Below are 14,732 nucleotides of genomic sequence, written 5' to 3'. Positions count from 1 at the left end.
ACATTGTATGATTTCTAAGTAATTAATTTGTATTTTATTGCATGACATAAGTATTTGATACATCAGAAAAGCAGAACTTAATATTTGGTACAGAAACCGTTGTTTGCTATTACAGAGATCATACGTTTCCTGTAGTTCTTGACCAGGTTTGCACACACTGCAGCAGGGATTTTGGCCCACTCCTCCATACAGACCTTCTCCAGATCCTTCAGGTTTTGGGGCTGTCGCTGGGCAATACAGACTTTCAGCTCCCTCCAAAGATTTTCTATTGGGTTCAGGTCTGGAGACTGGCTAGGCCACTCCAGGACCTTGAGACGCTTCTTACGGAGCCACTCCTTAGTTGCCCTGGCTGTGTGTTTCGGGTCGTTGTCATGCTGGAAGACCCAGCCACGACCCATCTCCAATGCTCTTACTGAGGGAAGGAGGTTGTTGGCCAAGATCTCGCGATACATGGCCCCATCCATCCTCCCCTCAATACGGTGCAGTCGTCCTGTCCCCTTTGCAGAAAAGCATCCCAAAAGAATGATGTTTCCACCTCCATGCTTCACGGTTGGGATGGTATTCTTGGGGTTGTACTCATCCTTCTTCCTCCAAACACAGCGAGTGGAGTTTAGACCAAAAAGCTCTATTTTTGTCTCATCTATTTTTGTCTCATCAGACCACATGACCTTCTCCCATTCCTCCTCTGGGTCATCCAGATGGTCATTGGCAAACTTCAGACGGGCCTGGACATGCGCTGGCTTGAGCAGGGGGACCTTGCGCGCGCTGCAGGATTTTAATCCATGACGGCGTAGTGTGTTACTAATGGTTTTCTTTGAGACTGTGGTCCCAGCTCTCTTCAGGTCATTGACCAGGTCCTGCCGTGTAGTTCTGGGCTGATCCCTCACCTTCCTCATGATCATTGATGCCCCACGAGGTGAGATCTTGCATGGAGCCCCAGACCGAGGGTGATTGACCGTCATCTTGAACTTCTTCCATTTTCTAATAATTGCGCCAACAGTTGTTGCCTTCTCACCAAGCTGCTTGCCTATTGTCCTGTAGCCCATCCCAGCCTTGTGCAGGTTTACAATTCTAACCCTGATGTCCTTACACAGCTCTCTGGTCTTGGCCATTGTGGAGAGGTTGGAGTCTGTTTGAATGAGTGTGTGGACAGGTGTCTTATACAGGTAACGACTTCAAACAGGTGCAGTTAATACAGGTAATGAGTGGAGAACAGGAGGGCTTAAAGAAAAACTAACAGGTCTGGGAGAGCCGGAATTCTTACTGGTTGGTAGGTGATCAAATACTTATGTCATGCAATAAAATGCAAATTAATTACTTAAAAATCATACAATGATTTTCTGGATTTTTTTGATTCTGTCTCAGTTGAAGTGTACCTATGATAAAAATTACAGACCTCTACATGCTTTCTAAGTAGGAAAACCTGCAAAATCGGCAGTGTATCAAATACTTGTTCTCCCCACTGTATGTCAAATGTAGGCACAGAAGCACAAGCGTAACCTATCAGTCCTTCCTGGAAGAGTTTTGAAATCTGCCACACCCCCTTTGAATCAGGTATGTTTTCTCGATGGAGAAAAGGATGCAAACATTAAAAGTTGCATCTATACAATGTCTTGCACAACTAGCTAAATGTATCACTTTATACATTTATTTTGGCATTCCACATTTTGCGTTCGGAGGAGAGTTATTTCATATGGTTCGTGTTATCTGGGATCCTTTGGATGTCCCTACCCAAGTTGAAATGTAAAATGTTAAGGGTTATGTTAAGTGGCGATTTTAGCATGTAAATCTTGGTGGGGAAAACAAAAAAACATAGATGCAAAGCCACAAGACTAATCAGTACATGAATGCTACTATAACGGTGACAAACGGTGCCCACAAACTGTTAAGCCCTACATAAAGCTGTCCCAACAGCAGAGCTTTCTTTTCAGCACCATGGAGTGAATCCTTACCACTGCTACAGCTGGCTATCAGTGGAGCCTTGTCTGGCAACAAAACAGTTCACTCAGCCTCATTTACTGCCTTTAAAAAAAAAACATAGCTGATATGGCTGACTTGTTTAAACAAATCTGGTTTCTTCTGACAATTGAGATGTACAAACTATAGCATAAGGGAACGACGAGGCACTAATTTTGATTAAGACATATTACATTTATGCAGCAGCATACAAGACATTTTTGGACTCACCTTGGTGTGCTGTGCTCAGATCCTTCTTGTGGGCAAATTTAGTCATCAAAGTCTCGCATTCTCTGGCTTTATGGTGCTTTCAAGACAACTGGGAACTCTGAAAAAAACAAGGTTGAATCATGACGTCAGTGATCTTCAGGTCGGAGCTCTAGAAAGAGGCCAGAGTTTCCGACTTGGAATTCTGAGTTGGATGACTGTTCAATACATATTTTCCAAGTCGGAGCTTGTTTTCCAAGTTCCCAGCTGCCTGGAACTCACTGAAGTCTGAGATTCCCAGTTCTGTGTTTCCAGTTGTTTTGAATGTGGCAGAAATCATGCTGGATTGACAGCATGGCCAATGTATTCAACATTTTCTGACCTATGGTGTTGGATGTGAATGTTTATCGTTTTAAGTTTGGAAAAGAGACCCTTAAACCCAGACTTGGACCCCACACCCACTCCACTGAATAGCAGGCCATTTATGTCCAATGGCCGATGAGCACCAATACGTTTTATCTATAATTGCTCTTCATATGACAAGGATTGAAAAGGATTTGCCAGTAGACTGTTGTATTGATTCATGATGATGACTGCTTGTCTAGCTTGCTAGCTAAGATTTTGAAAGTATGATGTTGACATGATCAGCCCAATCAAAGCTACAGTAGATATAATGTGATTTGTCATCATTTTATCTGTGGCCAATAACCTTGAGCCTTCCTGGATTGGCACTTCTAATGTAAATCTATGGCAGCACCCAAGGGGCTTGAATTTTTGAGCTCTCGTAGATTTTGCAGTGAGGTAGTGTCCCCATGAGTGACAGAACACTGAGCCAGTCACGTCGCAACTAGAGAACATTACCAACCCCTACGCTTCTTATTTTCTGCTGGCTGCCCTATCACCACAGAACCATTTGCAAACTGATATGTGACACGTATTAATGCCAAAATAACATGCAAAACAGGGAACTAGAAACAAATAAGATATACTGTATATATATATTTATTTTAGCTAAATAGGTGGGGCTCTGCCCCACATGACGGGTCGCCACTGATTCTTTTTTACCTTTATTTAACTAGACAAGTCAGTTAAGAACAAATTCTTATTTTCAATGACGGACTAGGAACAGTGGGTTAACTGCCTTGTTCAAGGGGCAGAACGACAGATTTTTACCTTGTCAGCTCGGGGATTCGATCTTGCAACCTTTCGGTTACTAGTCCAACGCTCTAACCACTAGGCTACCTGACTAGTTTAACCCTTTCATACAAGTGCATTTTCGTCCACTTTCCCTCTCCTCGATAAACGTAGACCTTTTCGAAAAAAGGAGGTCTGAGGAAGGACGCAGGAGTTGAACAAATCTAATTAAGAAAACACAACGGTCTCTGGCCCACACTCCAGCACAGTAGGAGGCAGTAATGCACCATTGACGTTGGATGCCAACCCCTGGTAAATCCCATCTAAGACAACGTCTCTACTTTGGGGCGCATGCAGCGTTGCCACGTTCGTGGTTTTCCTGCATTGGGCTTCTTTGACAACGATGTTGCGGATGAAAATGTATTGGCCGCGGGTTTTTGGGCTATTTATAAATTGTACCGCGGCTGCCATGGCATTTCTCTTAAAAAATATACATATCACTTACCGCTAACTGAGGCAGGCTGTTGCTGAGTGAGTGCGTGAGCGGTGGGGAAGGCGGGTGGGGGTGTGTTGAGAGAGCACTACAGTTCTTGGCTGAGTCACGTGAGCAAGAGGAGAGCTGCACGCGTTCACGTTGTGACAACTTCTTACCAGTTGTAGGTAGGCTATTTCCAACTCTTTTTCCATAAAACATAGCAATACGCTAGAACTGAAACACATCAATAAATAATGTAAACAAAACACTGGAAAACGACTTTGGGCGCATTATATAAATTCGCTCGGGGGGGGGGGGGGGGGTTTAAAGTGCATTCTCTATGACTGCTTAAAGAAAACGGTATCAAGCGAAGTGCTTTATGCATGCTCAGGTCTTGGTTCTCAGGGGTTGCCCGAGTGAATTTGAAATGGAAGTTATGGAACTCCCTCGCGTAGTTCATTTTATGAGGAAAAGTAATTTGTAAAAATATACATTTGCCTCTGCTAGCCATCAAGTAAGCTATTAATGAATATGCCATTGTAGGCAACCATTTGATACAATAAATATGTTGAAATTAAGATATCACTGGAGTCATTGCGAATCAAATTGTGCCATTTGTGTAGCCTACCTGGAGCTGGTGAACAAATGTAATAAATAGCCTATGACTTCAGTTTGTTGTTGTAGCCATGTGTTATTATTAACAAATTAAATTGACGGTAACAGTAGTCAGATTAGGCTACGGGTAGACTACAACAAATTCCCCCCAAAATAACCACTGACTGTTGTTGACAAGCATATTCAGTTCATATACATATTATTAATATTCAGTGACTTAAATTATGACCCCTGTTGCAGCAGGCTATTTGGGAAACAAGCATTTTTTATTGCAAAATTCATTAATAAATGTGTCTGTTAATTTGAACTAATCAAGCTGCTAAATCGTTCACTTTATATCTTGCCTACATCTTGTCTAGGCTACTGTAAACTATCTGAAATTAGATGTAGGCCTATCAGGGGCTATAGGCTACCTGTAGCCTATGCCTATTGGAATGACCAGTCAATCTCGAAAATGGGCCATTTATAACGGTTTGTAGGCTGGCACATAGCAGCACAATTGCCAGAAAATAGACTAACATTTGTTTTTTATGTTCATCCAAGTGTTTCTTGCTCAGAGATTGAGATCCTCAGTCCAACTTTCATCACTCAAACTTTACATTTATAAACCTGGTTCGAGCCCTTAATGCTGATTGGCTGAAAGCCTTGGTATACATTTTACTGTTCTAATTACAGTGGTAACCAGTTTATAATAGCAATAAGGCCCCCCGGGGATATGTGGTATATGGCCAATATACCATGACTAACGGCTGAATCCAGGCACTCCACATTGCATCCTGAGTAAAAAACAGCCCTTAGCCGTGGTATATTGGCCATATACCATACCCCTTATGCCATAATAAAGGAATTTGAATATGTGGCAAGAGAAAATATAATTTCCCCCTTTATAAACTTGCCAGATCATTTTCCATTAATGGATGTCGATTTAACTCGTTTGACTGCTATTATTATGTTTAAGCAATGTCATATAGCTTGCAATAATTATTATTTTGAAACCCGAATTTTGCTTCCAACGTCGTTACAAGTTACTATATTATTCCTTCTTAATTGTCTCGGTAACGTTATGGGAAAAGGGTTTATTGTATAGATATGGCAACTCCTCTCTTGCTGTTATACATTTTTGGGGGGCTAGTTTTAGGCCTTTCAGGTGGGTTTTGAGTGGTCAGTGGGCTAGAAATTGCAGCTTGATCTGGCAACCCTGGGCGCATGCTATCCTCGATTTATCTCAGGGCACAACAGTGGCGCTAGCTATATCGTTTCAAGCTCTACTCCTCCGGTAAGAACGTCATAGACGTTTATTCCAATTTTACGGTTAATTAGTCAACGTTGCAACACGTGCTTAGGTGTTAGCTATATGACCACGGGCTCCCTTGAGTCGCTGTGTTAAGAAGTCAACATTTGTTTATCTCCTTTTCTGGCCTGCCGTGGGAGGTTACTATATTACCAAATATTTGCAACTAACCCTCATTGTTCTATCTGTGACATTGCCCTGCTCTCGCATTGTTTCGCTCGCTCTCTAATGGCGGACGTGAGGCAGTGCTGCTTGCTGACGGAAGGGAGTGGTGGTGGGGGTGTTATTTTAGCCCTTTGTTGAAAAGGTTCAGTTACCCCCTCAGGTTTGTATTAGCGTTGTAAAAAAAATACTTATACTTAGAATAAATATGAGTTTTTTTGGTCTGTCAGCTATTTTATTGACTCAAACAGGTCAGGTGGTAGATATGTAACTAACAGTATAGCCGAAGTGGGAACACCAAGCGGATGCGTCACATTTATACATCCAGTGAAAGATCTGTCTCATTGTTCTATCTGTGGTATAGCACCCCCCCCACTTCTCTTCAGAAAATGGGCGTGACTTGAACGTTTTCAGATTTTAAGAAAATGGCGGAAAATATGCTGACGAAGTCCGACGGGAGCGGATACAAATTCAATGCTTAAACAAATTACGAGAGCGGATACAAATTTATTGTTTAAACTAATTATGACAAATGTTAAGAACATGTTGTGCAATGTAATGACTTTTCATATAGGTTACGTTACACGTTATGTTGGCTGACAATTTGTTAGCTCCTTACGAACTGATTAGCAGTACAGCAGTATGTAATGTAAACTCAACCCATTCCCATTCCGTACAAATGTGCGCAACCGCAACATTCAAACGAGGCTACAAAGAAAACTAATGGGACTGTAGCGACTGTGTTGACTTCAAAATCGGGGGTGTGAACTAGGTTTCTATTCAAGCGTTGATCGACATGGTAATGGCTCTATAGTATTGGAGAAAAGTTGAAAAAACGGACCCTCCGTTACATCGTGACGTCTCATGTCGTAACGTACAGCACGCATAAAGCAACTATTTCTGTCTTACAATCTCTCTCCACCAGGTGTAGCACTTCTCTCATCGTTTAAAAACAAGAAATGGACAGTGACGGTAAGGGGGGATACCGAGAATTTTTTTGCGTCATCATTGCATGCAATCATCATTCTCAAAGCCGCTGTTTACTTCTAAGATCACTTTAGCACTGCCCTAAAAACCCGATTCAAATTCGACACAAACCTTCAAATAGGTATGTAATGACACATTATATAAACTCTTTATAGTGTTTTATTCACATTTTAGAGGCGATAAGGTGATAAGTTGGACAGATCGAGTGAAAAAAAGCAATCTCTCCTCACTATCACACATTAGTTTCGCTTCCCCACCCGCCATTTTTAAAAAGACCCGACGGGGCTCATTGCCTGCTTGAATTATGCAGAAACGGGCAGCCTTTAGGACATGTAATTGATTCTGTTGGAAAGGGGAGAAATTGTGCTTTACAATGGTATTGACATTGCAGTTGATCTGGAAGTATTACGTTTTTGGGGCGCTAAAATAAGGGCAATTGTACGGACCAAGGCGATGTACGAGTTTACGTTACCGGTGTTAGCTCGTTACCTAACGTTAGTTGGCTACTAATACATCGAACTTGCCAGGCAGTATATTAACTATAATCTAACTGACCAACGTTTATTGACTTGATTATTCACGACATTCTTAGCTAAGTGGTATAGTCGAGCTGCGTTCTCAATGGACATTGTTAATTCTGACTATCTACTCCCATTTCAGAGCACTCTCGTCTGAGTGTGCCAGAGCGCAGAATAACTGATGCATTTACGAGGGCGAGTAACACGGAACCCAAACCGGCCCGCGCGCGCTATCGTGCATACATTTATTTCGTCCCCCTAAACCAAACGCGAGCACGACACGCAGGTTAAAATATCAAAACAAACTCCGAACCAATGACATTAATTTGGGGACAGGTCGAAAAGCACTAAACCTGTATGGCAATTTAGCTAGCTAGCTTGCTGTTGCTAGCTAATTTGTCCTGGGATATAAACATTGAGTTGTGCAGTTCAGGTAAAATAACAAGGTCCTCTACTCCGACAAATTAATCCACACATAAAACGGCCAACCGAATCGTTTCTAGTCATCTCTCCTCCTTCCAGGCTTTTTCATCGTTGAACTTATATGGTGATTGCATCTAAACTTTCATAGTATTACCACGACTACCGGCAAAACAGTTCGTCTTTCAATCACCCACGTGGGTATAACCAATGAGGAGATGGCACGTGGGTACCTGCTTCTATAAACCAATGAGGAGATGGGAGAGGCAGGACTTGCAGCGCGATTTGCGTCAGAAATAGGAATGAGTTCTATTTTAGCCCTTGGTGTCGCAGACGCTCGTTGGCGTGCGCGAGCAGTGTGGGTGCAATAATTGAATAACATGGATTTCTAAATTTATTTTGCGACGCTCGCGCACGCGACGTGTCCGGTCTGGTCAGAATGTGAAATGGTCAGAGTGAGCTGTTCTCTCAATTGTGTCTGGAAATAGCTAGCAAGCTAGCCAACGTTAGCTTGGGTGCTTTTATTTTATTTCACCTTTATTTAACCAGGTAGGCCAGTTGAGAACAAGTTCTCATTTACAACTGCGACCTGGCCAAGTTAAAGCAAAGCAGTGCGACAAAAACAACTACACAGAGTTACACATGGGATAAACAAACTTACAGCCAATAACACAATAGAAAATCTGTATACAGTGTGTGCAAATGAGGTAAGGCAATAAATAGGCCATAGTGGCGAAATAATTACAATTTAGCAATTAACACTGGAGTGATATATGTGTGGATGAGGATATGCAAGTAGAAATACTGGTGTGCAAAAGAGCAGAAAAAACAACAAATATGGGGATGAGGTAGGTAGTTGTTTGGACTATTTACAGCTGCAGCGATCGGTAAACTGCTCTGACAGCCGATGCTTGAAGTTTAGTGAGGGAGATATAAGTCTCCAACTTCAGTGATATTTGCAATTCGTTCCAGTCATTGGCAGCAGAGAACTGGAAGGAAAGGCAGCCAAAGTAGGTGTTGGCTTTGGGGATGACCAGTGAAATATATCTGCTGGAGCGCGTGCTACGGGTGGGGCTTGACTCCGGTTGTGAGGTCAGAACGCTCGGATCAACTCTACTCCTCGGCCAGATCGTCAAATGACACGCTCTAAGAGCGAAACGCTCTGAATTTACGAACGGACAATCTGACAAAGTTCTGGATTTACGAAGCCCAGAGCGCACTCTGGCACTCCTGATTGAATTTACAAAATGTCTAGCTAGTCATTTGTTATGTCAACAAGCTAGCAGCATAGCAACAACCTCAACTTCTGGTAGACAGGCGAAGGATACCATTTGTTTACAGTATACTAAAATGAACTAATAGTATGTAGTATATACTCATTAGGAAGTAGTTCAGACTGTTAGTATGGGTATTTGAACACAGCTTTGATATTCTGGATTTCCCCCTGATTGTCTGATTAAAATGTGGGTCAAAATAAAATAAAAAGTATTATCTGAGTTATTCGGGAATGAAGGACACTGTCTACCCACAGAGTTTCTAAATCCAGAGGCGCAACATCGCCAGACTTCCAGGAACGCTTGCGAAACAGACCAAGCAAGCCAGGGGTTGGGGTTTGAGAAGTGAACAATTCTTCCTTTAATTGTTAATTTTTTCAATCTAAAGGCAAAACCTAGATTTGAGCCAGTGTCTTAAAGATGCACTATGCAGAAATCAATCTGCCATTTTCTGGTTGGTATAATTCTAATAGTTCACCTAATGTCAGTTTGTGACAAAACAAGCAAGTATAGTGTAGAGAATCATTGTACCATCTAAACCACTGAAATATATTTTCCATGACCAAAAACATTACGTTCAGCTGTTTTGAAACTGCTGTACAAAACTGAAAGTAAAAGATGCAAAAATTCAAATAAAATTTTATTGGTCACATACACAAGAAGGGAAAGCATAGAAATAACGCACTTAGAACAGATCTACCACTTCTTAAAGTTGCTTTCCATGACCATGACAGCTCTGTAACTCACATGTATATGTACACTTGTTTGGGTTGCCCAAAAAGTTACATATTGCAGCTTTAAGTAGTTGAACATGTTATTACTCCAACCTCATGAGTGACAAACCAACACGTTTTAATTTTCGTCAAAAATAACTTTAAATCGAACGAGTGCCTTTGATTTGACGGCCTGTACATGCACAGTTCGACGCGAGACAACCTTTAGACCCGATTAACAGTTTCTGAGCATGAGCTTAGCTAGCCAACTTCGCCATGACATCGTTATCAGGGATTTCTATTGGAGAAGCAGTTTCTGCCTATCTTCATACTGTACTGTCCTTGGTCTACTGGTGTTCTTGCTAGCTAGCTACTTGTGTCGCTCCCGCCTGCTGTGCTAGCATAGTTTCCTTCTCTAACGCCTGCCGAACGCCTGCCGAACACCTGCCTTCACTGCTGTTAATAGAACTGTTCATTACCGCCACCTACTGTACTGGAGCAACCCCGCCTCCAGCCTGTGTCCTAGCTTAAAAATTATTGCAGTAATGCCCACATCCAGTAATGCACCGAATTGAGTGTCTTCTCGGTGTAACAGAGGAAGAGGCAAAGCAAGAGGGTTAACTCCACCCAATAATACTGCTATAAGCAGACCAAGTGGGGATTTTTTGTATGGATGTCTATGAGAGAGTGTCGAATTTGGTCAACATAAAATTGAATTGTTAATTTGCTACGTGAGGCTTATTTTTTTTAACCTTTATTTAACTAGCCAAGTCAATTTAAGAACAAATTCTTATTTTCAATGACAGCCTAGGAACAGTGGGTTAACTGCCTTTGCGCACATGTATTCCTATTGTTAAAGTGGTCAGTCGACTATCTTGTCAGTATCATCTTTGAGTGTAGTCTCTCCGGGTAACTTTCCAATTAAACGTTTGCGTTACACAGGTATCACAAAAACAACCGTTTTCAGATTGTTGTGAAAACAAGGAATGTTTACTGAATAATAATGGTGGGTTTTTGCCTCAGAGCACTGTTTTTTCTTCTAGCCTGTCACATTGATATTTGAAGCAGCATGGAGGATAGAAACGTGAATAATGCTTTATTCTCTAGATTAGAACATCACATGGGTCACAAATAATTGAGAATAATTGATGATTTAATTTATGATTATTAGCAGCAGGATAATAGCAACAGGACCAGGAGTAGGAATAGAACTGAACCACGTTTAGTGGTCCTCAAGTTAGCTCACTGATCCCATCTACCCCGCTCCTTTGTTCTCGAGAGCTGTTTATCGGGTAGCTATGAAATATATTTGTCATCAGTCTATTATCCACCTAAAGTTTTGGACCCTTTGCTCTTAAGTTTTTTTAATACAAATGATCGCTCAGGGCGGGTTGATATCATTATCCGGTTGCCTTGAGAGTTGATGAGTTGTGGAATTGAGGTTCTACTCAGTTTGTCTACTCAAGGGCATGGCCTGATATATACTTTTCTGTACCGCAGCCTCTGAGTGACATGGAGAATAAATTGAGCAACGATACATGACCGTCATGCTTGCACCATTGCTACAGAGAAAACAGCTTGTTTCTAGCTCAAACCATTCAAATGTTATGACCCATATTAACAGCATTATGTTTGTTTTTCTGATCACGTATTGCCAGGACCGCATTTTACATTCATAAACCATGTCGCGGGCCATTCGCAAGCCGCAAACCTTGTTCAGTCATGTTACGGTGTTAGCTAGCGAGCAAATGTTCCACACTTGAAATGACAGAGACAACTCCAGTCAATCTTTGTTTGGCCAACTTTATATAGGGCTATGTTCAATACAAAATTATATTTTGTAGTATAGTTTTTCAATTATAGCAATGGCTGAATGACTGATCTCTTGCATGTCCTCACTCTCAACTTGACGTTCTTAAAGAGATCGTGTACAATTTCAACAGTAATACATCTCAAAAGGGCTACTAAATCAAATACAATTTTATTGGTTGTGTACACATATTTCGCAGATTTTATTGCAGGTGCAGCGAAATGCTTATGTTTCTAGCTCCAACAGTGCAGTAATGCCTAACAAAACACACAAATCCCCCCCCAAAATAAAAATGTATGAATATCAGAAAGAATATCAGATTCTGGAATATATACAATATGTTCAGAAAGTATTCAGAGGCCTTTACTTTTTCCACATTTTGTTACGTTACAACCTTATTCTAAAATGGATTTTTTAAAACATTTTAGCATATTTATTAAAAATAGAAAATAGAAATATTAAATTTACATAAGTATTCAGACCCTTTACTCAGTACTTTGTTGAAGCACCTTTCACAGCGATTACAGCCTCTAGTCTTCTTGTGTATGACGCTACAAGCTTGGCACACCTGTATTTGGGGAGTTACTCACATTCTTCCCTGCAGATCCTCTCAATCTCTGTCAGGTTGGATGGGGAGCGTCGCTTCACAGATATTTTCAGGTCTCTCCAGAGATGTTCGATCGGGTTCAAGTCCGGGCTCTGGCTGGGCCACACAAGGACATTCAGAGACTTGTCCCCGAAGCCAATATTGCATTATCTTGGCTGTGTGCTTAGGGTGGTTGTCCTGTTGGAAGGTGAACCTTCGACCCAGTCTGAGGTCCTGAGTGCTCTGGAACAGGTTTTCATCAAGGATCTCTCTGTACTTTTCTCTGTTCATCTTTCCCTCAAACCTAACTAGTTTCCAGCGTTGCTTTGGCTGTATGCTTGAGGTCATTGATCAGTTGGAACGTAAATATTTGCCCCAGTCTAAGGTCGTTTGTACTCTGAAGCAGGTTCTCTTCAAGGATTTGCCTGTATTTGACTCCATTCATTGTTCTCTCTATCCTTACCAGTCTCCCAGTCCCTGCCTCTGAAAAGCATCGCCATAGCATGATGCTGCCACCACCATGCTTCACCGTAGGGATGGCGTTAGATGGGTGATGAGCTTCCTCCAGACATAGCGCTTTGCATTCAGGCCAGAGGGGCGGGAGGTAGCCTAGTGGTTAGAGTGTTGGGCCAGTAACCAAAAGGTTCCTAGAATCCCTGAGCTGACAAGGTAAAAATCTGTCGTTCTGCCCCTGAACAAGGCAGTTAACCCACTGTTCCTAGGCCGTCATTGTAAATAAGAATTTGTTCTTAACTTCATAATAGTCCCTATATTGTGCACAATTAGCTGTCCTCCCTCTCCTATGAGCTATCTTCTGTAACAATATACATAGCACATATATCATTCCATCCATAACACAATAGTCACTACTCCTAATGCACTTCTACAGTTATAAACATACTAAAACATTCTCAAATCAATTAGTCAATATACATCAATCCCTCCTCTGGAACAATGATCACTCTCATGTTCCACGAAACCTAAAAACGTATTGACTTAACAGGGAAGAGAGAAAAAGTACATGTTTAATCATTTCACACCACACCACCAGAACCGTCCATCCGTTACGTTCTATGCCCATGTGATGTTGGTCTCCATGCCCGTCTCCTTCATTCTCATCCTTTGGTGTTAACGCAAGACACAGACTATGAGGCTTGTATGCAACTATTTGTACCGTATCATCCAGCAATCTATATGTATTGATGCGATTTAACATACAAATTCTGATGACATGGTAAAACAAAAAAAACTTAATGTTTGAACCAAGCTATCATCCAGTGAGTTCTCTGATAACCTCCCTGTTGGAGGACACTTAACAATAAGGTTTATATAGCCTCCCTAGGCCGAATACATTTAGAGTAGTTCGAGCAACTCTCTCTCGCTGTATCCGAGTCGCAACTAAAACATTTGATAAATTATCCAACCCAAATTTAGAATGACAGTCCTTAGTGCTTTACTTTGAGTCTATCACTCGAACTCAAGCTTCCAGGCACTTTTTCTGATTCAGGAGATCCAGACAAGCATGGACTATATGACAAATTATTACATTCCCAATTTTCTTTACAACATTACTGTTACACCATGCTGTTACTGTTGAAACCATTTTCAAAATTAGTTCATACTCCCTTTATTTTACTGGCGACCTCTCGAAAGAGTTACCAGATCAGGGAGTTAGCACCCTAACCCATGGGGGTATCCCAACAATCCAGTAGACGCAATCTGGTGAAATTTGTATCGAAAGAAAAGTGAATTCAGTAATACACATATCACAATCCATTTGGAGTAACTGTCAACCATTATTAACATATTTTCCCTTCTATATGCAGACTGAACAAAATACATTTCTGTATTTACCCAAAGACCAGGGCTCCAAGGAACTGGTAATTTCCCATTCGAACACATGATTCATATCGTGATTCAAAAACAACATGTTACATAAAAATAAAAATAAATTGAATACCAATCAACTTAGAATTACAACACTTGATAAGGGAATAATGGTATCTCATAAAGTATTAGTAAAATATAATAGAGACTGGTGTTTCTCATTCATTGTATAATTAAATCCCACCTGTTTCGATCATTTCTAGTGAGATTGATCAGGCCTCACCAGAAAGTCAGGATACAGGGCATTCGAAACCATTAAATATTTCCTCTCCCATTTCTTTCTCTGTCCTTCAGACACCATTTAAAAATCTTTCAAACATTTCCATCATTCTGCATACCAATTTAAAACCAAATTGAAAAGACCCCACACAAAATAAATCCCACAGTATCAACACCACTAACGCATATTCATAACCGGTAAGTTGTGTGTGCATGCTGGTGTGTGTGGTAAACCGAAGGTCAAAAACACACATATGAACAGGCCATACTTATCTGGGAACTCCGTTTATGGCCTAATCCAGATACTTTTATACTTAAAACTGCCGAATATCACTAACTGCTCTCCCAAGACCACAGTCTCAGGGAACATTCCAACGAGAGATAATGAAACCCCCTCCTCTTCTGGAAAATAAAGTGTACATGTCGTTAGCATTCACTATGCTACATCTTAATCAGCAATCCAAAAGTATTAATTATA

At 41.2% G+C, this 14,732-nt stretch overlaps 1 protein-coding gene across 3 annotated transcripts in view; it reads left to right on the top strand.

Moving 5' to 3' along the window:
• Positions 1–4,765: 4,765 nt before the first annotated feature.
• The window catches only part of LOC139546527 (putative nuclease HARBI1), a 54,800-nt gene continuing 44,833 nt past the window's right edge, over positions 4,766–14,732 (top strand). Inside the window, exon 1 of one of the 3 annotated variants that reach the window (XM_071355010.1) lies at positions 4,766–5,663. The gene's annotated coding sequence lies outside the window, so the exon portion shown is untranslated. The remainder of the gene's footprint in view (positions 5,664–14,732) is intronic. The other 2 variants (XR_011669250.1, XR_011669251.1) reach the window with 2 other exon arrangements.

The sequence above is a fragment of the Salvelinus alpinus genome, chromosome 20, assembly GCF_045679555.1.
Source record: "Salvelinus alpinus chromosome 20, SLU_Salpinus.1, whole genome shotgun sequence".
In the NCBI taxonomy this organism is placed as follows: Eukaryota; Metazoa; Chordata; class Actinopteri; order Salmoniformes; family Salmonidae; genus Salvelinus; species Salvelinus alpinus.
Note: the sequence above shows the minus strand (reverse complement) of the source record. Positions and strands in the feature narration are given on the sequence as shown.